Raw genomic sequence first — 14,417 nt, 5'->3', positions numbered from 1 at the left:
AAATCGACGTCAACATCATCATCAACAACACGTCGTCATTGTCATAGTCGTGAATATTGCTATCAACATCAACAACTCATCGTCATCATCATTATAATCGTCACTGTCATTGTCATAGTCATGAATATTGCTGTCAACATCAACAAGATGTCATCGTCAATGTCAACATCAACATCATCAACATCTGAAATAACAACGTTCTCAACAAAAACAGCAACAACCACAATAAGAATACGTCACCGTCATCAACATCATCAACATGAGCATCAACATCATCAAGATAAATAAGCTATAACAATAATAATAACATCATCAACAGCAGCAGCAGCATCACCAACAACACCATCAACATCAAGGTGGTGTATAAATAAACTATAATAGCATCAGCATCAACATCATCAACATCGACATCATCATCACCAACATCATTGACAGACATCATCATCAACAACAACAACAACATTAGCATCAATATCATCAAGATAAATAAACTATAAGAATAAAAGTATCGTCAACTCACCTTTGCAGGCTCACCCTCGTCCAGCAGGGCAGCGGGTGCAGCTTCTCTGAGAAGATCGTCATCATCAATAACAGCATCAACAACATCAATATGAGCATCAACATCGACATCAACATCATGATCAACAAGAACACGTCATTGTCATCATCATCACCAACATCACTGACATAGACATCATCATCAACAACAACATTAGCATCGTCATTGTCAATATAAATAAACTATAACAATAAAAATAACATCAACTCATCTTTGCAGGCTCGCCCTCGTCTAGCAGGGCAGCGGGTGCAGCTTCTCCGAGAAGATCATCAATAACAGCATCAACAACAACATCAACATGAGCATCAACATCAACAACAACATGTCATCGTCATTATAATCGTCATTGTCATTGTCGTCAATATTGCCATCAACATCAACATCAACATGTCATCGTCATTGTCAATGTCAACATCAACATCAACATCTGAAACAATAACGTTCTCAACAGAGCTTGGAAGATTACTTTTAAAAAGTAATAAATTACAGTTACAGTTACATGGCCCCCAAAAGGTAGCAATTACCATTACAATTACAATTGCTCTGAAAGTAACTTACTTTACTTTTACTCAAAAGAAATTGCTACGATTACATTTCAGTTACTTTTTAAAAAATTGCCTACAAGGTGCTGGCCTTGGTTGCTGCATATCTAAGTAGCTTAAAACAACATTAAAAATAAGCACACACACACAGAGGGTAGTAGAATAATTTTTTTATTCATAAGATTAACAGAATGGCACAACAGGATCTCACATCCCCTCACCCCACCCCCAGCAATGATGATACCCCAACACACATATTTTTGTATATATATATATTGCCTCCAGCTCTTTTCTCCTTCCACTCCTGTCAATTCTTAAACAATTGTTTTCTCCACCCCGTCTCGCTCTCCACCTCCTCCCTCATCGCCTCCTAAGCACTCATAGAGCATGAAGGAAGAACAACGCTGCACAGAAGCCCAATTTGAAGCACATTATTTTTATTCACAAATCAGAGGAGCAGAAGACTTCCCCTGCTCCACCACCCCCAAGTAATGCGCAAAAGTAATGCTGGAAACATTACAATTGCTCCTCAAAAGTAATGAAGTTACTACTTGTTCTATTACCAGCAAAATGTAATGAAGTTACCCACTCGTTATTCAAAAAAGTAATAAATTACAAGTAATTCGTTACTTGTAACTAGTTACTTCCAAGCTCTGGTCCTCAACAAAAACATCAACAACAACAACTCGTCATCGCCGTCAACATGAGCATCAACATCATCAAGATAAATAAACTATAACAATAATAATAATAATAACATCATCAACGTCAGCAGCAGCATCACTAACAAGCCCATCAACATCAAGGTGGGGTATAACTATAATAATAATAATAATAATAGCATCATCATCAACATCATCAACATCACTGACATTGACATCATCATCATCAACAACAACATTAGCATCAATATCATCAAGATAATGAACTATAAGAATAAAAATATCATCAACTCACCTTTGCAGGCTCGCCCTCGTCCAGCAGGGCGGCGGGTGCAGCTTCTCCGAGAAGATCGTCATCGTCAATAACAGCATCAACAACATCAACATCAACGTGTGAAACCATAACATCCTCAAGAAAAACATCATCAACAATAACAACCACAATGCATCACCGTCATCGTCATCAACATCGACATCAACATCAAGATCAACATGAGCATCAACATCATCAAGATAAATAAGCTATAACAATAATAATAACATCTACAGCAGCAGCAGCATCACCAACAACCCCATCAACATCAAAGCGGGGTATAAATATATAATAATAATAGCATCAACATCATTGACATCAACATCACCATCATCATCGACATCATTATCATCATCAACAACAACATTAGCATCAATATCGTCAAGATAAACTATAAAAATAATAAAAATAACATCATCAACTCACCTTTGCAGGCTCACCCTCGTCCAGCAGGGCGGTGGGTGCAGCTTCTCCAAGAAGATAGTCATAGTCAATAACAGCATCAACAACATCAAGAAGAGCATCAACATCGACATCGACATCAACATCATCAACAACAACACGTCACCGTCATTGACATCAACATCATCAAGATAAATAAACTATAACAATAATAACAACAACATCTCCAGCAGCAGCAGCATCACCAACAACACCATCAACATCAAGGTGGGGTATAAACTATAATAATAATAGCATCAGCATCATCAACATCATTGACATCATCATCACCATCATCGACATTGACATCATCATCATCAACAAGATTAGCATCAATATCGTCAAGATAAATTATAACAATAATAAAAATAACATCAACTCACCTTTGGATGCTCGCCCTCGTCCAGCAGGGTGGCGGGTGCAGCTTCTCCGAGAAGATCGTCATCATCAATAACAGCAAAAACAACATCAACATGACCATCAACATCAACACGTCATCATCATTATAATTGTCATTGTCATCATAGTCGTCAATATTGCCATCAACATCAACATCAACACGTCATCGTCAATGTCAATGTCAACATCAACATCTGAAACAATAACATCATCAACAAAAACTTCAACACCACATCACAGTCATTGTCATCAACATCCATATCAACATCAACATCATCAACATGATGTCATTGTCATTATAATCATCATTGTCATAGTCATTGTCATAATCGTCAATGTTGCCATCAACATCAACATTAACATCAACAACACGTCATCGTGATCGTCAACATCAACATCTGAAACAATGTCCTCAACAAAAACATCAACAACAATAACACGTCACCATCATTGTCATCAACATCGACATCAACATGAGCATCAACATGTTCAAGATTAATAAACTATAACAATAATTATAATAACATTATCAACAGCAGCAGCAGCAGCAGCAGCATCAACAACACCATCAACATCAAGGTGGAGTATAAATAAACTATAATAATAATAGCAGCAGCATCAACATCATCGACATCATCATCATCATCGACATCATCATCATCAACAAGTTTTACTGTTTTGATCTGTTTTGTTTTTATTTTTTGCTAACTGTTACGTTATGACGCAGGAATCACCTTATTTTATAGTTAGTTACTGCAAATGTTATTTGTTATTTAATTTTGAGAATTATTTCATTTTGAGAATTGTTATTTCATTTTGAGAACTGTATTATTTTATTGATGTATTGTTTGTGTTTTTTTGTAAGCCGCCTTGAGGGCCTTTGGGCCATAAGGCGGAGTATAAATTTAATAAATAAATAAAACAACATTAGCATCAATATCGTCAAGATAAATAAACTATAACAATAATAAAAATATCATCAACTCACCTTTGCAGGCTCACCCTCGTCCAGCAGGGCGGCGGGTGCAGCTTCTCCGAGAAGATCATCATGGTCAATAACAGCATCAACATCAACATGAGCATCAACATCAACATCAACATCAACAAGAACACGTCATTGTTATCATCAACAATATCACTGACATAGACATCATCATCAACAACAACAACAACAGCATCAATATCGTCAAGATAAATAAACTATAACAATAATAAAAATATCATCAACTTACCTTTGCAGGCTCACCCTCGTCCAGCAGGGCGGCGGGTGCAGCTTCTCCGAGAAGATAGTTATCGTCAATAACAGCAACAACATCAACATGAGCATCAACATCTACATCATCAACAACACGTCATCGTCATCATTATAATCGTCATTGTCATAGTCATCAATATTGCCATCAACATCAACAACACGTCATCATCAATGTCAACATCAACATCTGAAACAATAATGTCCTCAACAAAAAGATCAACAACAACGCATCACCTCATTGTCATCAACATCATCACATCATTATGTCATTGTCATCGTCATTGTCAGTCGTCAATATTGCCATCAACATCAACATTAACATCAACATGTCATCGTCAACGTCAACACCAACATCATCTGAAACAATAACATCCTCAACAAAAACGTCATCGTCAACAACAACGCATCACCATCATCGTCAATGTCAACATCAACAACAATAACATCCTCAACAAAAACATCATCATCAACAACACGTCACCGTCATCAACATCAACATGAGCATCAACATCAACATCAAGGCTGGGCAACAACAACAACACATCATCATCATTGTCATTTTCCCTGTCTTATGTTTCAGCACCACCAGCCCACTGCTCCACTCCATAAGAGGGGACACTCAGGAGCAATCGTGTCCACCGCCCTGGCCAACATCATCAACAACATCATCATTATCAACATCAAGATCAACATCATGAACATCAACCCACTCACCAGCTTCAGCATCCTGGCCGCCATCACCGTTGCAGGTACGCCGTGGACAGCACTCATCCAACAGGGTGGCAGGTGCAGCTTCTCCAAGAAGATCTACGTGGCTGCATCAACATCAACAACAACAACATCAACATGATCATCATCATCAACAACATCATCAACAACATCATAGTATAGTGGCAAATCCAGAAGTGCAGGGTCCCCTCATGATAGTCATGCCACGGCCCCTTGCTCGCTTGCTCTCAGTCATCATCTCCACACTCCTTTCCGTGTGTGCCTTCTCCCACAACAACAAAAGTTCCTAAAAGCCAATCAGCATGGAAGGGGAGTGTGTTAGTTACTGAGAAGAGTCTTCTCAGTGGCTCTTTTACCTCCTTTCACTCCGATTGGCTTCAATCAGCAGGAAAGAAAGGCCAGTTAGCTTAACTTCTGTCCCTGGAAAACTGGTAGAAAGTATCATTAAAGCTAGATTAACTAAGCACATAGAAGAACAAGCCTTGCTGAAGCAGAGCCAGCATGGCTTCTGCAAGGGAAAGTCCTGTCTCAGTAACCTATTAGAATTCTTCGAGAGTGTCAACAAGCATATAGATAGAGGTGATCCAGTGGACATAGTGTACTTAGACTTTCAAAAAGCGTTTGACAAGGTACCTCACCAAAGACTTCTGAGGAAGCTTAGCAGTCATGGAATAAGAGGAGAGGTCCTCTTGTGGATAAGGAATTCGTTAAGAAGCAGAAAGCAGAGAGTAGGAATAAACGGACAGTTCTCCCAATGGAGGGCTGTAGAAAGTGGAGTCCCTCAAGGATCGGTATTGAGACCTGTACTTTTCAACTTGTTCATTAATGACCTGGAATTAGGAGTGAGCAGTGAAGTGGCCAAGTTTGCTGACGACACTAAATTGTTCAGGGTTGTTAAAACAAAAAGGGATTGTGAAGAGCTCCAAAAAGACCTCTCCAAACTGAGTGAATGGGCGGAAAAATGGCAAATGCAATTCAATATAAACAAGTGTAAAATTATGCATATTGGAGCAAAAAATCTTAATTTCACATATACGCTCATGGGGTCTGAACTGGCAGTGACCGACCAGGAGAGAGACCTCGGGGTTGTAGTGGACAGCACGATGAAAATGTCGACCCAGTGTGCGGTAGCTGTGAAAAAGGCAAATTCCATGCTAGTGATAATTAGGAAAGGTATTGAAAATAAAACAGCCGATATCATAATGCCATTGTATAAATCTATGGTGTGGCCGCATTTGGAATACTGTGTACAGTTCTGGTCGCCTCATCTCAAAAAGGATATTATAGAGTTGGAAAAGGTTCAGAAGAGGGCAACCAGAATGATCAAGGGGATGGAGCGACTCCCTTACGAGGAAAGGTTGCAGCATTTGGGGCTTTTTAGTTTAGAGAAAAGGCGGGTCAGAGGAGACATGATAGAACTGTATAAAATTATGCATGGCATTGAGAAAGTGGATAGAGAGAAGTTTTTCTCCCTCTCTCATAATACTAGAACTCGTGGACATTCAAAGAAGCTGAATGCTGGAAGATTCAGGACAGACAAAAGGAAGTACTTCTTTACTCAGCGCATAGTATGGAATCTGCTCCCACAAGACACAGTAATGGCCACCAGCTTGCATGGCTTCAAAAGAAGATTGGACAAATTCTTGGAGGACAGGGCTGTCAGTGGCTACTGGCCATGATGGCTGTGTTCTGCCACCCTAGTCAGAGGCAGCATGCTTCTGAAAACCAGTTGCCAGAAGCCTCAGGAGGGGAGAGTGTTCTTGCACTCAGGTCCTGCTTGCGGGCTTCCCCCAGGCACCTGGTTGGCCACTGTGAGAACAGGATGCTGGACTAGATGGGCCACTGGCCTGATCCAGCAGGCTCTTCTTATGTTCTTAGAAGACTCTTTTCAGTAGCTAACACTCCTCCCCCCTTTCATGATGATTGGCTCCTAGAGATGTTGGCTGTTGTCAGGGAAAGCATTAGCAAGGATCTCATTCTCAACCCAGGAGCAAAAAAAAGTTTGTGTGTGGCTGTGACTATCATGAAGGGACCCTGCACTTCTGAATTTGCCACTACACTCCCAGATGCCTCAGAGAAGACAACCAGCAGGGCAGGAAAGGAACAGCCCTCCTGTTATGTTTGTCTCCAGGATATGGTATTCACAGGTAGAGTGCCTCTGGATATGGAGGCTGTTTAGCATAGGCGGCAGGAACAGGAGCCGCATCCTAGCAATGGGTAGAGCAATGAATGTAGCTTTTACCGCTTTGCACAGTAGGCTACATTCCAACCACTCAAAATCCAGAGATTTCTATAAGAGGGAGGCGATTTCATTGAGAACTTGGGTCCAACTCTGACTCAGTGGTTTTCTTCCACAGATAAAAAGGACCCTGGAGCAGGAATGAGGAACATTTGTCACCCTCCAGATGTTGCTGGACCACTACTCCCATCGCCTCTGACCACTGGCCATTCTGGATGGAACCGAAGGTAGTCGGAGGCCAGCATCATCTGGAGGGTCACAGCTTCCCCATCCCTGAACTAGACCATCACTTGCCTTTACTGGCCCTCGCTACCTCCATCACATGCCTCTTTCTAAAGCAGGGATGAGGATCCTGTTGTCTTCTAGATAGCTGTTGGACCACAATTTCCATCACCCTTGGCCATTGTCCATGTTGACTAGGGCTGATGTGGACTGGAGTCCAACATCTGGAGGGCCACAGTTGTTCCCCATCCCTCTTCTGCCTAATGGGGGGGAGTGGGGAATGATTCCATCAAAGTCAAGATGATGCCTTAAGAACAAAGGGGTGCTGCTCAACAACAGCTTTCATTTGGGCCTTCAAGAACAAGCAACACGTCTGCTCTGTGGAGGGTTGTTTTGTTTTAAGTATTATCTGCTCTGCTTTGATTGGGCAAATGACAGCTTCTGGATTCTCCTTTGCCAACGCTGTTGCTGGCCATCAATAATGGCTCAGCACCAGCTGGTCATCACTAACATCTCCATTCCGTGGATGAGCCACTTAAGAGCTGTTGTGATTTCAGAGACCCTGAGCCATTCCCGGCAGAGAGGGGTCTGTGACAAAAGATTAGTTAATTTCAATGCCACTTCAGCTGCAAGTAGAATTGGAAAAGGAAAAAGAAAAAAAGAATACAGTAATTCCGGAAAAACACTGTAAATGTAAAATCGCTGTTGGCCTGGAGCCACAGATAAACAATGGAATTTAAAGCCTCGTTCACACAAGCTGGAGTTGAGATGGCCAAAGGGCTTCTGATCTGCATAGATGCAGGTGGTCAAGTGCCCAAATCCCTGCACTTAGAAAGCTAGGGAGAAGGCTAGGCCAGGCCTCTTCTCCCTAAATTCCGGCTGAACTCCCATATGAGGTTGCACCACTATTTAAAAGAACGTTGAAAATAAATCAAGATTTAGAAAGGGGCAACTGTACCCCCACCATCCATGATGTTGAAATAGATGAAATAGTTTTGGATTCCCCTTTTGCCATTCAATCAAGCTTAAATATGCAACCAGAGCAGGCAAAGGGCACAGGCTCCTTGAATCATTTAGGAGATTGGGGGGGGGAGAGAGAGAGAATGAACAAGAAGGTGACTCCACACACACATCACAGCTCTCAAAACTTCAAGAGCCCAGCAGGGTACACAGGAAGCTACCTTACTCCGAGTCAGAACTTTGGGCCATCTACCTCAGAATTGCCAGCACTGACTGGCAGCAGCTCTACAGGGTTTCAGACAAGGAACATTCCCAGCCCTACCTGGAGATGTCATTGGGGTTTGAACCTAGGGTGCTCTGCATGCAAGCCAGGTGCTCTGTCACAGACCTACTGCCATTTCCCTAAAATTCAAGTAAGGTTCTAGTCCTTGTGGCGCTGAATAAAGGGATGATTGAAAAAGGAAGCTTCCTTGAATAGCCACTGCCTGGAAAGGAGATGCTGGGCCCCTTCAGGAGGAAAGGCTGGATATAAATTCCTGGCAGCTGGTGTTCAGAGGTATGATGATTTCCTAAATGCAATGCCATACCAACCACAACAAGATTCCTATGAGTAAGACAGCAAACTCAGCATCCCACAATCCTGGAAGCCAGTCAGCCAAGGTCACAGAAATCGTCATGCAGCACAACCTGACCCGGAGGCTATAGTTAGTGCAGAATGCTGCAGCACAACTGGTGACATGAGGGAGACCCTGTCAAGCATGGGACTTTTGCTTACAAAGCATGTGCCTTACCACTGACCTACAGCCCTTCCCATCTAAAAAAGTACACAGTATTTTAACATTGTTCTTTTCAACTCACTAATGAATAAACAGCATACCTAGGCTGAATCCATATTATGCATTTAATGCACATTCAACACACATTTGAAGCACATGAATCCCACCACAAAGTCATGGAACTGTAGTTTGTCATGGGTGGCGGGAACTGTTAGTCACTGAGAAGAGTCTTCTAACATGCTTCCTTGTCCTTTCCTGCTGATTGGAACCGATCAGAGTGAAAGGAGGCAAGGCAGCCACTTACCTCTTAATTTTTGGTGTATTCTCTCTTAACTCTACAAAGTCACAAGGAAACTTGGAAATGATGTCATCCACAATACGATGATGAGAGCTTTGTGCAAAGTTCTTGTGCTGTTCACTTTCAACACGCTGAAATTAGAAAAGAAAAAACAAGAATGTATCAACAGCATTCATAAAGAAATTATTCAGATTATTCATTGATTAATGTAAAAAATGTTACACAAGAAGTTTTAAAACCACCAAAAATCCCATAAAGGCTCAGTTGAAATGAACATATCTCAGCTTAATAAACGGAGATATTAATGAACCTGTCCACCCTGCATATACCCTTTTGTGGCACAAGCAATCAAACCAGGAAAATTCTAACTAACCGTAGCTTCCCTTTTTATTTGAACTGGGGAACCATGGTTACCAGTTGTGGAATAAGCCAGGATACTAAACCATGCAAAAGACCTGTTCATTTATTTGTTTATTAAGCAGAGATATGACTGTCTGAATGCAGCCACAATCTAAAATTGATCCTGATTTGACACCTCATGACCCTACCAAATTGTTTTGAAGCTGTGAGAAACAGATTTCAAACTTTAATAGTACATAAAAAATCTAAATGTAACATGCAAGTGCATATATTTCTATTTACTTCACTATGCCTGACTGTGTATGCTCCATTATTAGAAAGTCCTTATCTATAGATGGAGACAACCTTATTATGTAAGTTAACAGCAGCAGCCTGTAGACCTTTCACTGTCTGGAGACAAGTATGTCCCTCAAGAATATAGATGTTGTCTGTCCCTGCTCTAGCATATCCAGTTGTGCTAATGTCGACCCAGTGTGCGGCAGCTGTGAAAAAGGCAAATTCCATGCTAGGGATAATTAGGAAAGGTATTGAAAATAAAACAGCCAATATCATAATGCCGTTGTATAAATCTATGGTGTGGCCGCATTTGGAATACTGTGTACTGGTCGCCTCATCTCAAAAAGGATATTATAGAGTTGGAAAAGGTTCAGAAGAGGGCAACCAGAATGATCAAGGGGATGGAGCGACTCCCTTATGAGGAAAGGTTGCAGCATTTGGGGCTTTTTAGTTTAGTTTATGTTCACCGCCCAAAGAGCTATTGCTAGTCGGGCGGTATATAAATCTAATAAATAATAATAAAATAATAATAGAGAAAAGGCTGGTCAGAGGAGACATGATAGAAGTGTATAAAATTATGCATGGCATTGAGAAAGTGGATAGAGAAAAGTTTTTCTCCCTCTCTCATAATACTAGAACTCGTGGACATTCAAAGAAGCTGAATGCTGGAAGATTCAGGACAGACAAAAGGAAGTACTTCTTTACTCAGCGCATAGTATGGAATCTGCTCCCACAAGACACAGTAATGGCCACCAGCTTGCATGGCTTCAAAAGAAGATTGGACAAATTCTTGGAGGACAGGGCTGTCAGTGGCTACTGGCCATGATGGCTGTGTTCTGCCACCCTAGTCAGAGGCAGCATGCTTCTGAAAACCAGTTGCCGGAAGCCTCAGGAGGGGAGAGTGTTCTTGCACTCGGGTCCTGCTTGCGGGCTTCCCCCAGGCAATTGGTTGGCCACTGTGAGAACAGGATGCTGGACTAGATGGGCCACTGGCCTGATCCAGCAGGCTCTTCTTATGTTCTTAGAAGACTCTTTTCAGTAGCTAACACTCCTCCCCCCTTTCATGATGATTGGCTCCTAGAGATGTTGGCTGTTGTCAGGGAAAGCATTAGCAAGGATCTCATTCTCAACCCAGGAGCAAAAAAAAGTTTGTGTGTGGCTGTGACTATCATGAAGGAACCCTGCACTTCTGAATTTGCCACTACACTCCCAGATGCCTCAGAGAAGACAACCAGCAGGGCAGGAAAGGAACAGCCCTCCTGTTATGTTTGTCCCCAGGATATGGTATACAGAGGTAGAGTGCCTCTGGATATGGAGGCTGTTTAGCATAGGCGGCAGGAACAGGAGCCGCATCCTAGCAATGGGTAGAGCAATGAATGTAGCTTTTACCGCTTTGCACAGTAGGCTACATTCCAACCACTCAAAATCCAGAGATTTCTATAAGAGGGAGGCGATTTCATTGAGAACTTGGGTCCAACTCTGACTCAGTGGTTTTCTTCCACAGATAAAAAGGACCCTGGAGCAGGAATGAGGAACATTTGTCACCCTCCAGATGTTGCTGGACCACTACTCCCATCGCCTCTGACCACTGGCCATTCTGGATGGAACCGAAGGTAGTCGGAGGCCAGCATCATCTGGAGGGTCACAGCTTCCCCATCCCTGAACTAGACCATCACTTGCCTTTACTGGCCCTCGCTACCTCCATCACATGCCTCTTTCTAAAGCAGGGATGAGGATCCTGTTGTCTTCTAGATAGCTGTTGGACCACAATTTCCATCACCCTTGGCCATTGTCCATGTTGACTAGGGCTGATGTGGACTGGAGTCCAACATCTGGAGGGCCACAGTTGTTCCCCATCCCTCTTCTGCCTAATCGGGGGGAGTGGGGAATGATTCCATCAAAGTCAAGATGATGCCTTAAGAACAAAGGGGTGCTGCTCAACAACAGCTTTCATTTGGGCCTTCAAGAACAAGCAACACGTCTGCTCTGCGGAGGGTTGTTTTGTTTTAAGTATTATCTGCTCTGCTTTGATTGGGCAAATGACAGCTTCTGGATTCTCCTTTGCCAACGCTGTTGCTGGCCATCAATAATGGCTCAGCACCAGCTGGTCATCACTAACATCTCCATTCCGTGGATGAGCCACTTAAGAGCTGTTGTGATTTCAGAGACCCTGAGCCATTCCCGGCAGAGAGGGGTCTGTGACAAAAGATTAGTTAATTTCAATGCCACTTCAGCTGCAAGTAGAATTGGAAAAGGAAAAAGAAAAAAAGAATACAGTAATTCCGGAAAAACACTGTAAATGTAAAATCGCTGTTGGCCTGGAGCCACAGATAAACAATGGAATTTAAAGCCTCGTTCACACAAGCTGGAGTTGAGATGGCCAAAGGGCTTCTGATCTGCATAGATGCAGGTGGTCAAGTGCCCAAATCCCTGCACTTAGAAAGCTAGGGAGAAGGCTAGGCCAGGCCTCTTCTCCCTAAATTCCGGCTGAACTCCCATATGAGGTTGCACCACTATTTAAAAGAACGTTGAAAATAAATCAAGATTTAGAAAGGGGCAACTGTACCCCCACCATCCATGATGTTGAAATAGATGAAATAGTTTTGGATTCCCCTTTTGCCATTCAATCAAGCTTAAATATGCAACCAGAGCAGGCAAAGGGCACAGGCTCCTTGAATCATTTAGGAGATTGGGGGGGGGAGAGAGAGAGAATGAACAAGAAGGTGACTCCACACACACATCACAGCTCTCAAAACTTCAAGAGCCCAGCAGGGTACACAGGAAGCTACCTTACTCCGAGTCAGAACTTTGGGCCATCTACCTCAGAATTGCCAGCACTGACTGGCAGCAGCTCTACAGGGTTTCAGACAAGGAACATTCCCAGCCCTACCTGGAGATGTCATTGGGGTTTGAACCTAGGGTGCTCTGCATGCAAGCCAGGTGCTCTGTCACAGACCTACTGCCATTTCCCTAAAATTCAAGTAAGGTTCTAGTCCTTGTGGCGCTGAATAAAGGGATGATTGAAAAAGGAAGCTTCCTTGAATAGCCACTGCCTGGAAAGGAGATGCTGGGCCCCTTCAGGAGGAAAGGCTGGATATAAATTCCTGGCAGCTGGTGTTCAGAGGTATGATGATTTCCTAAATGCAATGCCATACCAACCACAACAAGATTCCTATGAGTAAGACAGCAAACTCAGCATCCCACAATCCTGGAAGCCAGTCAGCCAAGGTCACAGAAATCGTCATGCAGCACAACCTGACCCGGAGGCTATAGTTAGTGCAGAATGCTGCAGCACAACTGGTGACATGAGGGAGACCCTGTCAAGCATGGGACTTTTGCTTACAAAGCATGTGCCTTACCACTGACCTACAGCCCTTCCCATCTAAAAAAGTACACAGTATTTTAACATTGTTCTTTTCAACTCACTAATGAATAAACAGCATACCTAGGCTGAATCCATATTATGCATTTAATGCACATCCAACACACATTTGAAGCACATGAATCCCACCACAAAGTCATGGAACTGTAGTTTGTCATGGGTGGCGGGAACTGTTAGTCACTGAGAAGAGTCTTCTAACATGCTTCCTTGTCCTTTCCTGCTGATTGGAACCGATCAGAGTGAAAGGAGGCAAGGCAGCCACTTACCTCTTAATTTTTGGTGTATTCTCTCTTAACTCTACAAAGTCACAAGGAAACTTGGAAATGATGTCATCCACAATACGATGATGAGAGCTTTGTGCAAAGTTCTTGTGTTGTTCACTTTCAACACGCTGAAATTAGAAAAGAAAAAACAAGAATGTATCAACAGCATTCATAAAGAAATTATTCAGATTATTCATTGATTAATGTAAAAAATGTTACACAAGAAGTTTTAAAACCACCAAAAATCCCATAAAGGCTCAGTTGAAATGAACATATCTCAGCTTAATAAACGGAGATATTAATGAACCTGTCCACCCTGCATATACCCTTTTGTGGCACAAGCAATCAAACCAGGAAAATTCTAACTAACCGTAGCTTCCCTTTTTATTTGAACTGGGGAACCATGGTTACCAGTTGTGGAATAAGCCAGGATACTAAACCATGCAAAAGACCTGTTCATTTATTCGTTTATTAAGCAGAGATATGACTGTCTGAATGCAGCCACAATCTAAAATTGATCCTGATTTGACACCTCATGACCCTACCAAATTGTTTTGAAGCTGTGAGAAACAGATTTCAAACTTTAATAGTACATAAAAAATCTAAATGTAACATGCAAGTGCATATATTTCTATTTACTTCACTATGCCTGACTGTGTATGCTCCATTATTAGAAAGTCCTTATCTATAGATGGAGACAACCTTATTATGTAAGTTAACAGCAGCAGCCTGTAGACCTTT

General features: G+C 42.2%; 1 long non-coding RNA gene across 1 annotated transcript in view; it reads right to left on the bottom strand.

Moving 5' to 3' along the window:
- Positions 1-4,885: 4,885 nt before the first annotated feature.
- LOC133372735 (uncharacterized) overlaps positions 4,886-14,417 on the bottom strand; it is a 30,717-nt gene continuing 21,185 nt past the window's right edge. Inside the window, exons 5-7 of the long non-coding RNA XR_009759543.1 lie at positions 13,680-13,804; positions 9,402-9,526; positions 4,886-4,986 (exon numbers count right to left, since the gene is read on the bottom strand). This is a non-coding gene — a long non-coding RNA (uncharacterized LOC133372735). The remainder of the gene's footprint in view (positions 4,987-9,401; positions 9,527-13,679; positions 13,805-14,417) is intronic.

The sequence above is a fragment of the Rhineura floridana genome, chromosome 18 (assembly GCF_030035675.1).
Source record: "Rhineura floridana isolate rRhiFlo1 chromosome 18, rRhiFlo1.hap2, whole genome shotgun sequence".
Taxonomy (NCBI): domain Eukaryota; kingdom Metazoa; phylum Chordata; class Lepidosauria; order Squamata; family Rhineuridae; genus Rhineura; species Rhineura floridana.
The sequence above is the reverse complement of the archived record's forward strand: the minus strand, read 5'-3'. Positions and strand labels throughout refer to the sequence as shown.